At 44.0% G+C, this 19,179-nt stretch overlaps 1 protein-coding gene across 30 annotated transcripts in view; it reads right to left on the bottom strand.

The window, feature by feature from the left end:
* MSLN (mesothelin) overlaps positions 1-19,179 on the bottom strand; it is a 56,170-nt gene that overhangs the window by 34,837 nt on the left and 2,154 nt on the right. For 15 of the 30 annotated variants that reach the window (XM_041120289.1, XM_041120287.1, XM_041120301.1 and 12 more), the window contains exons 2-5: positions 18,605-18,716; positions 15,494-15,618; positions 9,545-9,750; positions 467-588 (exon numbers count right to left, since the gene is read on the bottom strand). The gene's annotated coding sequence lies outside the window, so the exon portion shown is untranslated. Of the gene's footprint in view, positions 1-466; positions 589-9,544; positions 9,751-15,493; positions 15,619-18,604; positions 18,717-18,801; positions 18,852-19,179 lie in introns of those variants that run through there. The other 15 variants (XM_041120291.1, XM_041120292.1, XM_041120305.1 and 12 more) reach the window with 7 other exon arrangements.

Genomic DNA, 19,179 nt, shown 5'->3' with positions numbered 1-19,179 from the left:
GCTATGGGTGACAATCGTACTGCAGAAAACAGTTGTGGAATCTAGCTTAACTTCCCAGATGAGGCACACGGCATCTCATGAGGGAAGGAGGAAACAAAGGACGTGTGATAGATTCTGCTCCAGGCCACACTGCGGAGACACAATGTCAAAGTCACTGAATTGAGTCCAGATTCATATAAAAGTAAATGGCAATGATGAGTCAGATCCTTTATTTTTTTAACCAGTTCCACTGTCACCACAAAAGGCTCACAAAGAAGGACCATTTTGTCACAGTATTGTCTTGTTATCGATAAAAAAGGGCAAGGCAAATAGATGGCATAGCAGCAGTGACAAAGCTTTGGGAGATGAAGCATAACAAAGTATCTCAGCAATGAGGTGCTTCTGAAAGACATTTTTCCCAGGTCATTCATTCTTGAGAAATAAATAAGCAAAAATTAACTCTAACTGTGCTGTTATTTATGCTCACCTTCCTTCCAGTTCCCCGATCCCATCAGATGATCTGTGACACACTGTAACTCTCTCTTCTAATGAGACTTTCAGCCCATTGTTTAGCACAATCCCTCTCAGACATATGGTGGTGGCTAAATCCTGGAAATAAAGGATTAGCTGGATGAGAGAGATTGTGCCAGCTTAGGGCAAAGTGAGAATTTCAAGTGGTCTAGCTTTACTGCAGCATATTCATATGAGGACATCACCTGAATGGTGATTTGGCTTTGCTACAGGTTTTAATACCAAGTTTAAGTTAAGCCCTGAGTAGACATGCTGTAGGGTGTAATCCCCATCCCATTACACTCCCTTCCCACTGGATAAGAAGGCCTGACCCCTATGAAGCAGACAGTCAATGGAGTGGCCGTACTTTCACATTTGCTTGCCCTAGGAGCAGCTATCTCCCAACTACATCCCAGAACTGACCCCCTAATGCACTAACTGTAATGGGCCACTGATAACAGAGTCAATAATTTATTATCAACCTCTTCCTCATTGCAGAATTGCCCAGGGACTCTCAGCTGGGTGGCTGTGGGCCCATATCTCAGGAGCTGCTACCACTGAGGATGTCATCGGTCCTCATTTCCATACAACAGCCGCCAGCCAGCGGGTGGCACTCGCCTGCGGGTGCTGCCTGGGGTGCGGAACAGGACCTGGCGCAGGCACATCCTGCAACACCTTTTCCAGATAACCAATGCGCTTGTAGGCATTTGTTTAGCTGGCAGGATGCACTGCAGGAGAGACATGAAAACACCCCCAGCCCTGCTGAGCCCCTGTGACATTTGGGCAGGACTAGCCTCACATGTCCACCGAGAACAGTGATGGTCATGGTGGTGTGGGTAGTCAAGAGCTCTAAGCATCGGCTTGCTACACACAGAATTCCACAAAAAATGCATGCTGATCCATTTCAGGGATGTGATGGTTAAACCCAGGTTCATGTTCATATTTACAGATAGTTTTAATGGACAGGAGGAAACAAACAGGTATTTTATTCCAAGCCTCTCACACACATCTAAGATGGTAGGTGTGAAGCAAAATACAGAACATAGTCTAGAAAAACCAAAACAGAACAAAAGAAATACCTGTCCCCAACAGAAAATTGCTGTAAAGGGCAAGATTTGTGGATTTAATTTAAAAATTCCTTTCACCAACAGAGAAGGAGGAGGTAAATCACACTGCCAAATATTAAACATGAAGAAAAGCAACAAATAAAGTCTATGTAGTTTACCTTAATGCAACTAAAAACATAAAAACTCTCTGGTTTATTGCTGTAGTTACAGAACACGTTTGCACTCTGAAGTAATGCATGAGACACAACTCAGTGCCTGCAGTGTCAAATGTGGGATTGATTCCACATTTAAAGAAAGTTCATAACCTTGACCTCATGTAGGAAGACTGCAGCCCCAATACCTGATAGCTCAAATGTCACCTCTCACGACGCCCCAGAGAATGCAGGGATACGCAGGTGGTGTGCCAGGTTTATGTTTGGGGTAAATCTCAGTCCGTGCTCATCATTCAGAACACTTTTCCCTACAAGGCAGCCTGCCCCGAGGATATACTTACCCCAGGTATTTCTGAGGGGAGGATTTCCTCCTGAATAGGGATGTATAGAGTCCTTAAGCCTAAGCCCCAGGGCCCTGCAGTCACACCTTCCTGCTGCACCCATGTGGTGATCTCATGAGCAAAATGCTGCTGTTCCTGCAATATAACAATGGGGGAAGGTGAGGTCTTTTGGCGCATAAACTAAGTTCAGGGTATGTGCTGTGCTTACAGATCAACAGGGAAGTAAGTAGAATTAAAAGCAATCACACAAAAGTCCCGGCCCCAAATTAACCTGTTTGCAGCCACAAGCAGACATATCACGAGGGATATCTTCTGGCATGAGACAAGGTCTGCTTCACTCCTTATGAGGGTCCCAGAGGAATGTAACACCTCCTGGAGCTGGAGTGGCCTGGAAGAAGATGCTCAGAGAGCAACAGCATGTGGCTACTCCCTTAACATCAGCAGAAATTTGGGGATTGAAATAGGCCAAAGGAGATGACAGAAGTGGTCCATAATAAGCCCCTGCCACAAACCAAGTCAGAAGGTGGCCCTGATGGCTGCTTCTACCAGCCAAACAGTCCTTGGCAGGAGACAAGCACAGCAGCCCAGATCTCCTTTCTCAGGACCTGTACAGGACAGGTTTCTACACACCCAATCATCTTGCAACTGCTGTTTTAATTAGTGGTTTACACAGGGGCTTGGTTTGGTTCCTTGTGAGGTACAGAGTAGAAGATATTTCCTTCAAAACTCAAAACTGTTTCAGAAAAAACATTTTGTTTCACTCCACTTTGCCTGGGCTGAGTTCTCAGCATGAGTGGTAGCAGCTTGTACATTCCTCCTCCTTTCCATTCCAAAAGCTGCTCAATTAAAGACAAAACTCTGGAACCTGTCCTGAGAACAAGAGGTACCAAACATTATGTGTCAGAGATCAAAACATCCACTGACCTCACCAGCAAGATCTTCCTGTGAAATTACAGCTGGTCTCCAAAGTACCTGCCAACTTCCAAAATGCTTAATGGAGAGGGCAAAATGTCTCATGCAGTTCATTCTAGCTCTAAGTTAAAGCAAGACTGGTTCTCTACTTGTCGTGGTTTAACCCCAGCCAGCAACTAAGCACCACGCAGCTGCTCACTCACTCCCCCCCCACACAGTGGGATGGGGGAGAAAATCGGGAAAAAAGAAGCAAAACCCACGGGTTGAGATAAGAACAGTTTAATAGAACAGAAAAGAAGAAACTAATAATGATAATGATAACACTAATAAAATGACAACAGCAATAATGAAAGGATTGGAATGTACAAATGATGCGCAGTGCAATTGCTCACCACCCGTCGACCGGCACCCAGCTAGTCCCGCAGCGGCAATCCCCCGCCCCCACTTCCCAGTTCCTATACTGGATGGGACGTCCCACGGTATGGAATACCCCGTTGGCCAGTTTGGGTCAGGTGCCCTGGCTGTGTCCTGTGCCAACTTCTTGTGCCCCTCCAGCTTTCTCGCTGGCTGGGCATGAGAAGCTGAAAAATCCTTGACATTAGTCTAAACACTACTAGCAACAACTGAAAACATCAGTGTTATCAACATTCTTCACATACTGAACTCAAAACATAGCACCATACCAGCTACTAGGAAGACAGTTAACTCTATCCCAGCTGAAACTAGGACAATACTGTGAGTCACATATTACTGATGATACTTTGCTAAAGACTGGGTGACCAGGAAGCAAACCTTGGCTTTGAAATACAGCATAGGAGTGAATGTCTTCTGAATAAAATCATAAAAGCCTCTGAACCATTACTATTTCTCACCAGCTCAATCTCAGGGCTCTTGTGACACAAGAAAAAATATCAAGATAGCTTTCAAATTCTTCAGATCCTAACTACAATTTAATTCAATAATTCTCACTTGCATGAGCAGTATCTGCTGTCACAGTCACATCTGCTCTCACTAGTCACCCAAATAAGAAATATTTGGTCAGGCTTTTAACAGGCATTCACAGGCCTCACAGGACTCCCGAGTGTTTGGTGTACTGAAGAAAGTAAAGCTTTGAAAGATAGCAGGTGATAATAAAGCAACTGTGTCTGTATTAACAGGAGCTTGGCACAGTCCTTACAAATGGCAAGGATTAAAAGAATGACCACATATGATAAAGGAGCACAATTCACCTTCCCTAAAACTAAATAGTCACCTTCCTTTCATTACTGAAATGAAACTGATCATGTTGCAGAACTACATCAGGGACCAACGCAGAAACAAAGGACTTGCTCTTCCAAAACTGTCCTCTTGACGTTAAGCCACAGCACACAAACCTTCTTTAAATCAGAGATATCCAAGAAGACAAATTGGTCTCACACCCATCAGCCTTCATCAGCATTTCTAAAACCTCCCTCAGCTCTCTGACCTCAAGCACATGTCTGACCACCCAAAGTTCACATGGTTCTGGCCATTCGGGTGGCTGCAGTGGCCATTATCTTCCCCCACCTTCCTGTATTGCCCAGTGGAGCAGCAGTCCAGCCCCTGGCAAACCCCTCTGATACTTCCAAGGTATTGACATACCTCCTCCAAAGCAAAATCCCATCAAACCTTTCTGTTACTGGGCAGAAGCTTCAAAAGAACCAGAAGGAAGCATCTTTCCACACACTGGAAGCTCATGGATGGAATTTGTTGACACAGTATACCAGAGATGCCAAAATGCAATTAGACAAATTCATGGAAGACAAATCCACCATGGGCCCTTAAATACAAAGATGCGTCTCCATCCCCCGGCTTAGGAATTCCTCTGACGCAGACAGCTGAAACCAGGGATTCACAGGTCTAATTCAGAGGAGTCTGTCTGTAAGTTCTTACATTTAATTCAGCAAGAGTTTGCACCATTTCAAAGTTTTTAGGATACAGAAGCCCTTTCCTGAACCAAAAAAGAGGTAGTTGAATAGAAGAAACAGCTAAGAAAAATCACATGAAAATGTAGTGACTGTGAGCTTATTCAAACAACCCCTCTGGGTTCAGAAGTACAACATAACAGATTAGCCCATCCCATCACATCAGAAGTGTCCAAACAAGACTGCAAGGAAACTATCCTTCAAGCTAACGTAGATTTAACACTTCTTTACACCACTACTGAGGAAATGTTTCCTGTACCAATAAGTAGAATAAGTGCATAACAACCGGTAATTGCAGTAGCCATTTATTAAAACAGTGTTATGTGATGCCTCTTTGTGGCTACTCATAACTTTAATAGCATGAGACTACAGAGGGCTCTCATACTGCCAAGTTCTGAGCCTTCCAGGGGATGCTAAACTGCTCCCTACAAACCTACTTGGGAAAATAATACAGAAATTTTGACTATGCAACTGCACTATCAAGTCTTCATCAGTTCTTTGACCCTTCCCACTCAAAAGCTGTTCTCACTTTACGGCAGCTCATTCCATGCTAAATGTGTGGAGAAGGAGAGAGACTACTACTGGAGTTCAATTTTTTTAACAAGTGACACAAGTTATGTGACACCTAAGGATACCTCAGGAAGGGCTGGGCCTTTGCTCCTTGGAACAGAGTCAAAGTCATCACCTGGCATCACTCACCATGTCCCCTGCGATCAGCTGGATATCACTGTATAAAAAGGTGACACTGGAGAAAGAGCTACTCCTGCAGTCAGTTGCTGGACTACATGCTGCTTTCTAGGATTCACAAGGTTCTGGAAGGAGAAAAAGTAAGTTTTGGGAAGTATGGCTGCTTTCTCTTCCAGCTAAGTAATTAAGTTAATGATTATTAATGAGCAAGTTGGTACTCTATTGTCCTGGTTTCAGCTGGGTCAGAGTTAATTTTCTTCCTAGTAGCTGGTACAGTGCTGTATTTTGGATTCAGTATGACAACAATGTTGATAACACACTGATGGTTTAGTTGTTGCTAAGCAGTACTTATCCTAAGTCAAGGACTTTTCAGTTTCCCATGCCCTGCAAATGAGGAGGTGCACAAGAAGCTGGGAAGGAGTATAGCCAGGACAGCTGACTTGAGCTAGCCAAAGGGGTATTCCATACCATAGGATATCATGCTCAGTATATAACTGGGGGGAGTTGGCTGGGAGGGATGGATCGCTGCTCGGGGACTGGCTGGGCATCAGTCAGCGGGTGGTGAGCAATTGCATTGTGCATCACTTGTGTTTCTTGGGTTTTCTCTCTCTCTTTTTGTTATCTTACTTTTCATTACTATTATTATTATTATATTTTATTTCAATTATTAAACTGTTCTTACCTCAACCCACGAGTTTTTCCTTTTTTTTCCCTGATTCCCATGTGATTTCCCTCCACAGTGTGTCCTCCTTGAGCCAGGCATACATGTCCCTGTTGCCCATGAATCAGCAAGGCATCTGTAGCGCTTTGCTGACCTTCCTTGAAAGCCAACACACCGTGACAGGTAATATGAGCCAAAATCTAGAATGGGTTTTCAGCATTCCTGTGCATTCTAGCAAACCACGAGTGACGCTCTCTTTTCTCCTGTGCTGCAGGTTCCGCATGTGCTTTGGGACAGGAAACAAGTCTGGACTGGCTGCAAAAGAACTTGAGGCATTCGCAGCCAACGCTCATTATCAAGATTTCACCAGATTAATGACAGACTTCAGCGGGGTTAGTTTGTTTTCTGACTCAGACCTGAGAGCTTTGCCTTTGCTCAGGTTTAGCATCCTGCTCTGCTACAGCTCCTTGCATGCACAAGGCTGAGCACGCTCCTAGATGACCTAATTCAGTAGACATTGCTCCAGCCATAGCAGAGCTCTCCTTCCCAATGCGGGGAATCCAGCCATCTCTATGGCTTAGGTCTCCACCTGTTAGCAATATTTTACTTCTCTCTGATCATGTCCCTATTGGTTTTACAGTTCAATGTAAGGGACAATCTCACTGCTACCCAGCTTGCCCACGTATTTTTTGACCCTGGAGTCCTGGATTATATAAGCATGGTTGAAACCCTCCTGGTCTCCCTGGAGAGCGGGCCAGCTCTGGACATCTCTGCCTTTGTTGCAGAGTTTGTGGCCACTGTTTCTCAGATGAGATACCAACCCTAGCTCTGGATTTGCAGGGAAACACACCTGCTCATGGGGATGTTGTTTTAGTACACAGTGAACTGTGAGAACAGCGTCTGTAGGAACTACTGGGCTTCAGCCCATATGGACCTAGAGAGTATCTTTCCAGAGCTGGTCCCCCTGTCAAATGCTTTATTACACCCAGACCCACACACTTGCTACAGCAAGAGCTGGGAAACAGCTTCTGCTCACAGCTAACTTGTGTTCTTACTTCCTTTGTTTTGCATCAAGGTTTACCATCCCTGTCAAACCTGAAAGTCTGAGATGCCATGTTCAGTGCAATCTTTCACAAACTCCAAGGCCAGTTCCCTACTTTTAGCATCTCCCAGTACAAGGACTGGTTCCAGAACAAGCTCAGCTTGTGGCTGGGCAGCATAAATGCCTCTGCCCTTGCAGCTATCCCAAGGAACATACCTTGTAGAATATACCAAATTATGTGAAAACTCCATTGCCTGCATTCAGTTCAACTTTTCTTTTCACTTCAGCTTTTGCACATAGCAAGAAAATTTCCATTGCCCTGCTTAATCCTGTCTGAATACAGAAACAAAATTATATTGTGGCTCTTAAAATCCCAGGCTCACCCCTCCTTCCCATTTTCACTCCCAACAGCTCCATTCTCTTACAGCTCCAGTTTCTGACCAGTGCTGTGTCATCTCTCTCCAACCACAATTTTGGCATAATGATGCTTGTTTAACAATGCAAATTCATCTAAAGAAAAAAGTTTGGTCAGCACTGCGAAAACAGGCCATAGGCTGCAGAGTTCTTGTGTGCAATCATGTTACAAACTTTTGGTGACTTCAGTCACCAAGGCTTTACTGCTATAATGAACCTCCTGCTTTCCCTTCTCTCACAGAATGAGTGGCTTAGAAGGCAGCTTTCAACAGATGTCCCCCACTAGCCACCAGGACGTTTACAGCTTTGCAAAGAGCTACCTGTCTGCTAAGGCCTCTCAAAGAGGTATGCTGAAGGTGTCCTGCACTCTCTCCCTCCTGTAACCTCCCTGCATCTCTGTCAGAAGCAGTAACATACTCACAAAATTGCAGGATACTGGGCATTTACCCATTAAAAAGACAATCCAATTAAAATTGGAAGATGTCAACTGCTTTTTGCTTTACAGCAAGGAAAGAAGGAGAACAAAAGTGTCTGCAGAAGCAGCTGTGCTCCTCCCTGAGGCAAGGACAAGCCCTGGTGTTAATCATTGCCCCTCACTGCAGTGGCAGCTCACCAGCTGAGAACTGAGCCACTGTTGGTACCTCTCTGGCTGCCATTACCACAATATCTGATAATCTCCCCAATTTAACATTCTGATCCCTATGCATTTGCCAAAAGGTATGGGAATGCTATTTCCTTGCTAGGTATACTTACAGGTCTAAAGGTACCCATCGGGCATTAGTCACTTCAGTGCTGTCAGTATCACCAAGGGATTTAGGCACCTAGACATTTTGGGCAACTCCTGCATGAGCACAGTCACACTATTCCCACAGGAGAACCGGGGGACTGAACTGCTGGTTGTATCACCCTTGAATTATGCTTTGTTTAAAAGGTGGCCCATGCATTGAGAACACCAGGGGAAGCTTGGGTTGGCTACAAACAAACCTGGGCTCCTTCAGCTCCTTCGCTACAGAGACCTGACTGACATGAATGCTGATTTCAGCATTGTAAGTAACTGCAAGACAGAGCCCAGTGCAAGGCCCAAGTCCTGCCTGACAGCCTTTTACAGCTAGCAAATACTTGCTGCCATAAGGCAAGGCCAGTAATTTTAACATTTGATTTCACAGGTTGACGCTGTGGCAGGACTCAGCCCAGAGCAACTAGCTAGCGATGTCCTGTGTGACACGGACAAAGCAGGAAAGGTCTTCAGCTCTCTGAGCTCTCACACCATTGGGGATTTCATGGATGCATCCAATGCAGCTGCAAAGCAGGTAGCAACTTCACCTTCTGTTCAAGAGGCTGGAATAAAACACTTTACACATGAAGTGCATATTGATGTGGGAGCTGAGGTTCCAGGTATAGGAAGAGGCCACAACTCTTAATTAGTCTGGGTCCCATCCTGGGAGGGATACAGATTCCCTGCAATACTGCCACTCTTTAACCCGGTACGAATTTCAGTGTTGTCACAAAGACTAACAAGTCTCAGGGAAAGAATGAAGGACATATTGTGTAGGGATTGTATTATGGTCTCCTTGATCAAACAGTAAGAGCCCTGTATCCTTCACTACCTATAGCCATGAGCATTCTCAGAGGGTCCCCAGGAGCCTGTACCCATAGGCCACAATGCTCAAAAGGAGCCCGATACACAGGCAGTTTGTGTACCTACACCCTTAACTGCCCAGGAAGAGATGAGCCCTGGACGCACAGTCACTGCAGCCCCACATGCAAGCAAGCAGACAAACCACCAAAACTGCACACGCAGCAGCAATCTTTGCATTTGCAGATTAAATTAACTACATCTTCTTGTCTTAAGACGAGTCTCCAGTAGGGTTATCTCAGAACTGTAGTGTACTTCTTGACCCTCAGTTTGACTCCTTTTTACCAGGCCCACCTTTAAGATTAACAGCATTGCACACTTTTAATGACATGTTTTTCTTTTGGTTGAAGCGTGATCTGTCTCAGCTTCTCCATGGTGACATGAGACGATTCATCCTGAGGCAGATCTTCTGTCAATTAAGCACAGTATTTGAGCTCTTCTCTACTGAGGACTATGTTGCTTGGTTTGGAGGAAGGCTTGGCCTCTTCCTGAGCAGCCTCAATGCACAGAATCTCGGCTTCTTACCCAGTGACATGACATGCAACTCTCTTGCAGCCATGTATGTATCAAGTCCATTATCATCTCAGTGACGCTCTTCTTTCTACTCTCTTTGCCTGTAAAGATGGGAGCCCAGCCACTGGGTAAGGAGAGCAGCCTCCACTATCCCAAACAACCAGTGCCAACCCTGAGATTCTTGTTTGGTAATCACCATTATGATCTTACTTGGCTACCACTGCAGTGTCGCATTTCAGGCCACAAACATAAGACCCTAAGCAGAGACTCTGCTTCACTGCCATACACCTGCAAATCCACATAAAACCAACCAAAGAGCCTAATCTCCTGAAGAAGCAGTTTTGGTGACACTCTGATTGAAGTGTCTATTCCCTGGCATCAAGGGAGTGGAAACATCCCCTGAATACAGCCCTAACACCTCTCCACTCACTGGCAGAGAGCTCTGCAGGTTCTGTCCCAGTGGCTGTGGATTACTTAGTTGAGGCTGGCCTACCCTGACTATCCATGTCCTACAGAGTGAAGATCCTGAATGAACACAAAGCCCAAGGGCCCTACGAGAATCCAGAGCACATCTACTCCTTCATAAAGAGAATTCTTCACTTCCAGCTGCAGAACTTGGGAAACAAATGTCTGCGCCTGCTCATCTCCAGGTATTCAGTAACACAGGAAGGTGGAAAGATTCAGCCACCTCATAAAACGTCCTTGATTTCACGTGATATGCAGACCTGTTCTCTCTGTGGGAAAGTAATTTTATCATTTTAGCAATTTGACAGTTAAGTGCCTAACAAATGCTAGGCCTTTAGGGTCCCCTGAAGTCAGCAGACAGAGAACCGTCTCTACCTTTGGATAAGCTGCTTCCCTGGAGGACAAATGAGCTGAATGTCCTGCTAATTCCTAATGGAGTCCTCCCTCACTCCTCAGCCTGCTGCTTAGCCTTTCAGCTCACAGTGGTCAGAGAAAGGTACCATCCTTCTCTTTGGAGGACTGAAACCTCTCTCAGATGGCACAGAGAGCTGAGGTCAAAAAGCAGAAGCTGTTTCAAGAATGAGACTAGAACAGGCTGACATTGCCATAATCTGGCAACCCCAGTACGCTCAAAGGCTAAATGATTCCCCCATACCCTGTCTGGTGGTGTCTGGATCCCACAGGGAGCTTGCAACATGAACTATAATATATATTTCACTGCCAATGAGGACTCACACTATTACATGCCTCAGTGATCCAGTGAAAGAAATTATGTACCTTCTGAGCTTTGCTTTTCCTTTTGTAGGCTCAGCCTGTACACAGGGCACTGCAGCAGACAGAGAATGGCTGCTACAGTATTTTGGTTTATTCATTGCTTTTGGTTCATACTCAGACTTTGCAACACTAAAGAGCAATTTCCATGGGGTAAGGGCTAGATAGAAAATATTTGGCATTTTATTCTTAGCCATGAAACAAGCTGACAGGACCAGAGTTCAACTGGATTAGTTCATTATTTGTGTTGCTCATTTTCTCCTATGTGCTTCCATTTTTTTCTCATTAAGTTTCTTCTTGTTAAGTTTTAATGCTAAAATAGTGTCAAAAGCGCTGCCTCTAGGAGATAACCATTTTATCAGGAGAATATAAATTCCATTGGAAGACAAGGATTTCAATGACGAGCTTCAAACAGCAGTGGCTGATAAGACACAGGAAGAGCAAATATTAAATTGCACATGCTCTGCTGAGAACATTCTCACAAATCACCTGTCTAGCAGCAGAGAACAGCTATTATTAAATTTAATCCCAGTAAACACTGTGCACTGCTGGTTGTCTCAAAACCTGTCCAGAGAGAAGTTAATGTTTCTTATATGTCAAAGCTCAGGTGGGCTGAGACAGATGAGCAGGGGGAGAATGCTGTGGATTGGTCTCCAGGCCTCACTCTATGCTCTGTCCTCTTCAGCATGACTCCCTAGACCTTTTCTCAGCTGAGGCACTGGCCCAGCTGACCGTTCAGAGCACGACCATCTACAGCCCCTCAGCCATCCAGATGGTCCTAGAGGTAACTGGGAATGAGGAGGAGCCTCTCCAGTACCTCAGTGCCTTCCTAGAGGACTTCAACACTCTTGTCCTGAAGGTAAGTAACCCAAGTGCCTGCAATAACCAAGTCCTGGGGAGCAGAACAGGTCACAGGTGAACTTTCAGACTTCCAATTCTGGGACTCTCACGGCCAGATATAAAGTAAATCTGGAAGATGAGCTGGAAAGGAGTTCCTCCTGCTCCAGTATGATCTTGATCTTAGCTCAGCCCTTGCTCTGGCATAACCTCTGTGCAGAGACCAGTGTAAAAAGTTCCTCCTCAGAGGAAGTTTGGGAAGCATATCCACCACTCCAGCCTAGAGCCAGGATGTAAACAGCAAGGGCTTCTGTACTGCTGATCTGTGGTAGTCTAATGACTTATGAAAGGTTCTGGACCAGGCCCCTAAAATTGTTAACATCCATTAAAATATTTGCATATGAGTGAGTGAGAGAGACACTTTGCTGCTTGCCCTGGACCTGCTGGGCTGAGGCTGTTCATACAAGTCAACAATAAGCCAAGTTGAGAAGCCTGAGCGCACCCCAGCCTCACTTTATACGCAGTGTGACCACTCTGCTGACTGCTGTAACTAAAGCAGTGGCTGTGGGAGTGTAAGGGAAAGGAAATTCAAGCACCTGGCTTGCTTTGCTGTCCAAGTCTGCTGACAAAAGAAAACCTGAATTGCCAAGGTCAACTCCCCAACAAGGACAGAGTCAGGTCATATTTCCAACTTTTATTGTTAAACAGGAGAGGAAGGAAGGGGAGGAGAGCAGCAAAGAAGAGAAATTGTGGTTATTTTGCCAATTTTTCCTTCACCACTTTTTCTGCTTAGCTTCAGTATTCAAGGCTTTCTAACAGCTTTGCTCATCACCTGCTTCAATTTCTTCCTGCTTCCTCAGAGCTCTGATTTCCTAGGAAGCACTAAAGTTCGAGAAACCATGCTGATGATGTCAGCTGAGATCATCTTCCCACAAATTACTGACATGTCCCTGGAAGACACAGCTACGTGGCTGCACAGACTGCGCATTCTGCTCCCCCATGTGAACGTGACAGTGCTGGAGCTGCTGCCCCTCAGCATGCCATGCCCATGGTACCAAGCTTTGCAAGTGCCTGCCTGCAGGGCTGCCACTGCTTTAGCTTTGTGTTGCTATGGGGGCAGTCACTCTTGCATCACTAGTCATTGATCAGGCAAGAGCTGCTTTTTACCTTCATGTTTATCATTGGGTATAACCAAAACCAGTCAATGACTCTGCTCTAAAGGGGGCATTTTCTTGTAGACAGATACCAAATATGAATCCTTATTCTCAAGCACACCATGAATTATATGGCCCAGCAGAAAACAAAACTGATTACCCACATGCTATAGGCCAACGTCTAGCACCTGCCACCTTTGGTTTGTAAGCATTAAGAAGTTCTCCTCACCCCACTACACTCACCTCTGCTGCTTTACCCACACAGAACTCATCTGTTACATGGTTTGTTCTCCAGCATTGCAGCAATTGATGGAGTCTACCCAGCGTTGTCAGCAAGGAAGAAACACGATGTGTATGAGTTTCAGAAGGCCTATTTGACAGCCCAGTTCACAGACTCAGGTAAGGTGCCTACACATAAGTTCCCAGTAAAGCACTAGTATTTGTATGGAGCATCTTTCATATTCCAAACATTGAAGATTTTTACACCTAACAATCACACATCTTCCCAACACTGAGATTCAGTCACTTCTGCTGTCCATTACAACCCTGGCAAGTTCATGACAACCCTGTGAAAGAGGAAGGGAAATCACTTCTCCTTTTGAAGCTACAGGGAATACTGGTGTAAGGAGGTATGACATTATAGAATGAATAGGATATAGGCAGAGAAATAGAATTTCCATTTGGTGTAACCATTTCCCCAGTCTGGAAGTAAATCAGAGGCAGAAGATCAGACCCTGCACTTGCAATAGGAAGAAGATTAGCCATTCTTCTGTTAACGGATATTCAATCATTCACATGAAGGATGCCTAGATGCCTCCTTCAGTATATGTTGTGGCTTTTAACTCTTTGGATCCATTTTGGTTAAAGATCAGCATGCCAGGATGGAACAACTGGGACCAAAGACTGGTTGCAAAAGAATCTGGGAGAGATCTGTTCAGTAGCTAAACTAAGTGAACTTCAAACCTTTTACCCAGACATCACTGAAGCAGGTTTTACTAGTCTATGCACTGAACAACAGTAAAATTAGCACCAGCTTCCAAGCAAAACAGCCTCCTGGGCTTTGCATTTACAATGATCAGTAAGGGCAAGAGGCAGGTAATTCCTTGCACAGTGGCGGCATCTCTCGAACCAGGGATCAGCTCGGGTTTATACAGGAGAGATTACTAGGTATGACCCATGTGCAGCATCAGGGATTGAAATACACATTCCAGCTGCTTGCCTCTCTCTTCACAGCCTCTCTGATGAAAGATATTAATTGTTATCACTGATTATCAGAACCAATGCTAAGAGCCTGGGATATGTCTGAAATAGAGGCATATTGTGTTATGAGTGGTGAGCGGAACTTCTTTTAAATCATCCTTAAAATCAAATTGGCTTAAAGGTCACAGTAAAGTTGCTCATGTGGGTATTGCCTTTCCTAATTCCTCCAGACAATGACTCCTCAAATTACACTTTGTCTTCAGAAATACTCGAAGTTATTTGCTCAAGTCTACTAAAATACCAGATACATTCTAGTATTCTGCGTTTAGTCCAATCAGTAGCAATGCACTGCACACCCTGAGGACACAGTGAATTAATCTTTCAAGCTGCCTGCATTATGATACCAAGCTGTAACTACAACAATGTAAATGATGCATTAAGAAAAGATCTGACAAAGGGCAAGAGAAGTAAGACCAACAGGAATTGAATCCTGCTAGACTAATATTTGATTGAGATGTATGTATCTAAATGTTATTATAGTATCTAAATGTTATTATAATACTGGTTTCACAGCAAAGACAGAAATTGCATTAATGAAATAATTGAAGTACAACTTGAAATCCCACAATTCTGCTTTCCTGTGAAAAACAGAGATTTTTCTCTTCATATGACATTCTAAAAAAAATAAAAAAAACCCTGCACAGCTGTAAAACATGCCTTAGACAATGTTTTAACTTCATACGCTCTGTAAGCTAGTGCTAGTATTTATTAAAATGCTGATTTTGTTTAAAGAATTTGTGTGACACTACCTATCCAATCATCAATAAAAGTAATGTTGAACAACCCACTTGGTATGTTTCATATTGTTTCAGACAATCTTACTGATAGTACTTAAACTAAACTGATAAAGTAGGTAGTGGTACAAATATATTAGTTGCTACTGGTTGAATTAAACTTAAAAGTCTGTAATCCCAAAACACGAATGAGTTCACTAACTCCTTACAGAGATATTGAAAGCACACCCCATTACCGTATACCAGGCAGACACACAGAGCTTTTGTAAGGGAGTTATACTGATAAAGAAAACTTCCCATTCTAACACTTAGATTAAACCTTAAGTACCAACATTATCAAAATTTGCAACAATTCCCCTATTTACTTGAAGTCAAATGATAAGCATACTGTTCTATACCAAACATCTTAGCCTACCACATCCACAGCACCTGAGCAACTTCCAGCAGAATCTTGAACAATACAACTTGTCTGTGTTAACGTTTGCCATCTGCACCACAGCCACTCAATCCAGTATTTCCATTCATTCTGCAGCTGAAGCTCTGGAAGGAGAAACACTGATGTGTGTGTCTTCCAGACATTCACTCTGCTTAGCAAGTTCCCTGCCAAATGCTGCCGCATTAAAAATCTTTCACTTTCATCAGAGAAAGTGACTTCTCTCTGTCCTTGAACATACACTATAGCAAACAAGAAATTTCTTTCAAAGCCACAGTGAGAGGCTTCTGGCCTATGAACAACACCTCAAAAAGGCTTGCAAACTGGAGACTCTACCATTGCTTTGCTGTCATTTCCTATTCTCTCAGGATCTACCTCATTCTGTGAGGAAGGATGCTTTATCAGAACGTATGATCTGAAACCCATCAGGGTTTGGGGAAAGTCTTGATTCATCTAACCTCCTCAGCATGGCGCGCTCTGTAACTTCTTAGCAATGACCGCTTTGTTCTCAAATACAGTGCTGAAAGTCTTTAGGTGTGAATTTTTCAGAGCAGCTAGAAAAAAAGTACCTTTACCCCCCTTCATCAAAATAAATGGGTTTATGTGAGGAGAAAGAAAACACAGCAATGTTACTTCAGTACCACTTTTACAGAATCACATTTCAGAACAAGGTTGTCTTTTAACTGAGTAGACAACTGCACACAAACACATTCAGTCTGGCAATGTCCTACATCTTTGCCTTGCTAAAGAAGATACTGCAGTTACACCAGCATTACAGGGCTCAGCTTCCTGTTGCTTTTTATTTAGATTCCCAGAGAGCAGACAGTACTGTTTGTGCTAACACAAGGGGTCAGAATCCTTGGAACAAAAACCTATCACCTAGTATGACAGGTAGAGAGAGATACAGACTCAGTATACATTCAATTTTACAAACAATTGAGCTAAGTGCTAATTACAAGCCAGCCTGACCTAAAGCCCTTTAGCCTGTTAATCATTATTTGGCAGTTTTATTTAGGGTCTTAAGACTGGAGCAGGTAACATCCTATGAACGGTCTCAGCCAAGCCATGCCTGCCAAAGGGATTAGTGTGGAAAAGAAGGCAGTAAGAAAATGGTCAAGACAAAGCAGGGAAAGGTGGAAGGAAAAAGGAAATTGAAGTGATGAGATGGAAGAGAAAGGGCTATCACAGATGGATGCTGCACAAAGGACACAGTGGAATCTGAAGATCCAAAAGAGTATTCCTTGGCAGATCTCAAAACAACAAGTGTTAACCAACTATAGGTTTTAAGGCAGTTTTTATCAGATTCTCCTTAAAGCTTAAAAGGTACAGACTATACTTAAACTAATTAGCTAACTAAACATTTCACAGGCAAGGAACTCCTGCTCACATGTAACAGCCCATTCCCAGGGGGATACCTGACATTATCCCCTGGAAGGCTCTTTACACAAAACTGAAGGGTTTTTCATCCTCATCTTCCTAACAGATGTGGCACCAGACTACTCCCACCTCACTGTTCCAGAAGGAAACGTGGATCTGCCCTGGCATAGCCTACTTTTTGTCTCCTCCTCAAAAAGCACTGCCCACAGACATCTGCGGTACCAAAAACATTCTCTCTCCCTGACTGTCTGGCGGAGGACTTTGCTTCAGAGCCACTTGCCAGCCACAGCCTTAATATAACAGCAAACATGGCCCTTGGACAACCCTTTTACATGTATTTCTTCTTAGTTTAAAGTTTCTGATCTTGCTACCCCAAAAGAGATGGCACAGTTGACTCTTAACACTGAGCAGCCTGGAAGATACACTCACAATCCTGGCAATACTTGAGTGTGGATCCTATAACACAGTCGACAGATACCTGAGCCAGTTTAATGTGTGTGCTCGCCAGGTCAGTCCTAACGTATCCCAGGTATTCTCTGACTCCCATGTCACTGTACTGGGAGAAGGTCTATGCCATGATTAACTGCCTTCACTGTACAGCTCACACTGCACTCTGAATGTCATGGCAGCTGTCTACATGTAACAGAGCTGAAAAGCAGAGAGGAGCTCTGGCAAATATTACACAACTTTGTAAGGAGAGATCTCAGCTTGGGGCAAGCTGGTGACCTGCAAGGGGCAAGCTAGATAGGGACATGTAACTAAAATATTTAATTTTTTTATGACAATGCTGCAAATGTTCCCTTAATAGCCTCTTTTGGTTTAAATGCTTATTCAGAACTTCAAGCCACATTGATGGTTTTGCTCTTCTTTCTACCACAGGTAAATCTGACCTCATTACCCAGCATGCTGGTTAGAGACGCGATACTGAGGACAGTACTACTAAAGCTGAGACATGAACTCCAAAACTTCTCCAGTGAAAGCTGGGCAACCTGGTTCCAGCAGCAGCTGCCCTTATTGCTGCCTGGCATGAACAAAACCTAGGTGGAATGGCTGGGGACCAACATCTCTCGTGATTCCTATCAAGCAATGTGAGTTTACCATGACTCTTAGGGTTATGGCAGCACTGCGGTTAAAAGCTAGTGTTTCAGCTGAGACCGCCACATTTTTGATTTCTAAGACAGAAGGACTGAGCTCTGACTCTCCTGCTGTTCTTTTTATTAGCTGAAACCAAACACTGAACCACTAGGCAGGAATTACACAGACATCTTCCAGGTCACTTAATTTGCTTGTCACTGTTGGAAAGCTGTGTGCAAGTCCCATATATTCCAAAACATTTTTCTGTTCATATAAATGGAAATATTCATGAGCCTCTTCTGTGAAGTCCAATTAAGAGATTGACAGCCTCAGGCACCACCCAGGCCATGCAGAAGGTTGGAAACAATGGGTCAACTTCCTTAAAACTCCAAACAAATGCAGTTCCTTTCTGAAAATGTCCTTATTTCCCAGAGTCAAAGGATTCAACATTGCTTATAAGTCCCTTTCACCTTCCAACAAAATCGACATATATATAACAGCTACATTAAAACCTGCCTGAGCCAACAATCACATTCAACAGGTAACAGTGCCAAAGGAGTAGAATAATTCTAAAGCCCAAAAGACAGAGAGTGATCAGAGAGTTTGTTTCCAGGCGACAAAATATCAGTCATGGGTTCCTACCTTCACTCAGCTGTCCATGTAGCTGGAGCTGACTTCACTAAGCAGGATTAGAGCAGGTCCAGACTTGATTTAGTCTCCTGGGAGCTGGTCCTGTCTGTGGGTCCTACTTGCACTGCAGGGGGATATTTCCCAGAGTTAGAATTGGCTCCAATATAGTCTCTTAATTCAACAAATAATCTAAAACAGTTAACACCCACCAGAATGGCGTCCTACTTCTGTGCCTTTCATTAGCATCATCATGGCTGCCCTGAAAGGACATAGGTTGTCTTAGTTTGTAACATTGCCTTGTCAACAGACCTGGAGTTTTTTTCCTCTTTCTAGGGATTGCCTGTGACATCCAAAGAGGAATGAGAAACTGGATTGACGTAAATCTTGGGAAATTCATACGACAATCATCCACGCAAGATCTGGTTTGCTTCAATGCCAAATTTAAGGTATTGAGTTGAAAGTCTGTACAGAGTGATCAGCAACACCATAGTTCATTCTTGGTAACAACGTGCTGTACTGGGCTTCAGAGGAATTAAAATTTCCTACACAAAGACCAAATCACAGCCCAAGATGTCTTCAAATTTGCC

Source organism: Aquila chrysaetos, chromosome 25 (genome assembly GCF_900496995.4).
Source record: "Aquila chrysaetos chrysaetos chromosome 25, bAquChr1.4, whole genome shotgun sequence".
Lineage (NCBI taxonomy): Eukaryota > Metazoa > Chordata > Aves > Accipitriformes > Accipitridae > Aquila > Aquila chrysaetos.
This window is presented reverse-complemented; position numbering and strand designations above follow the sequence as displayed.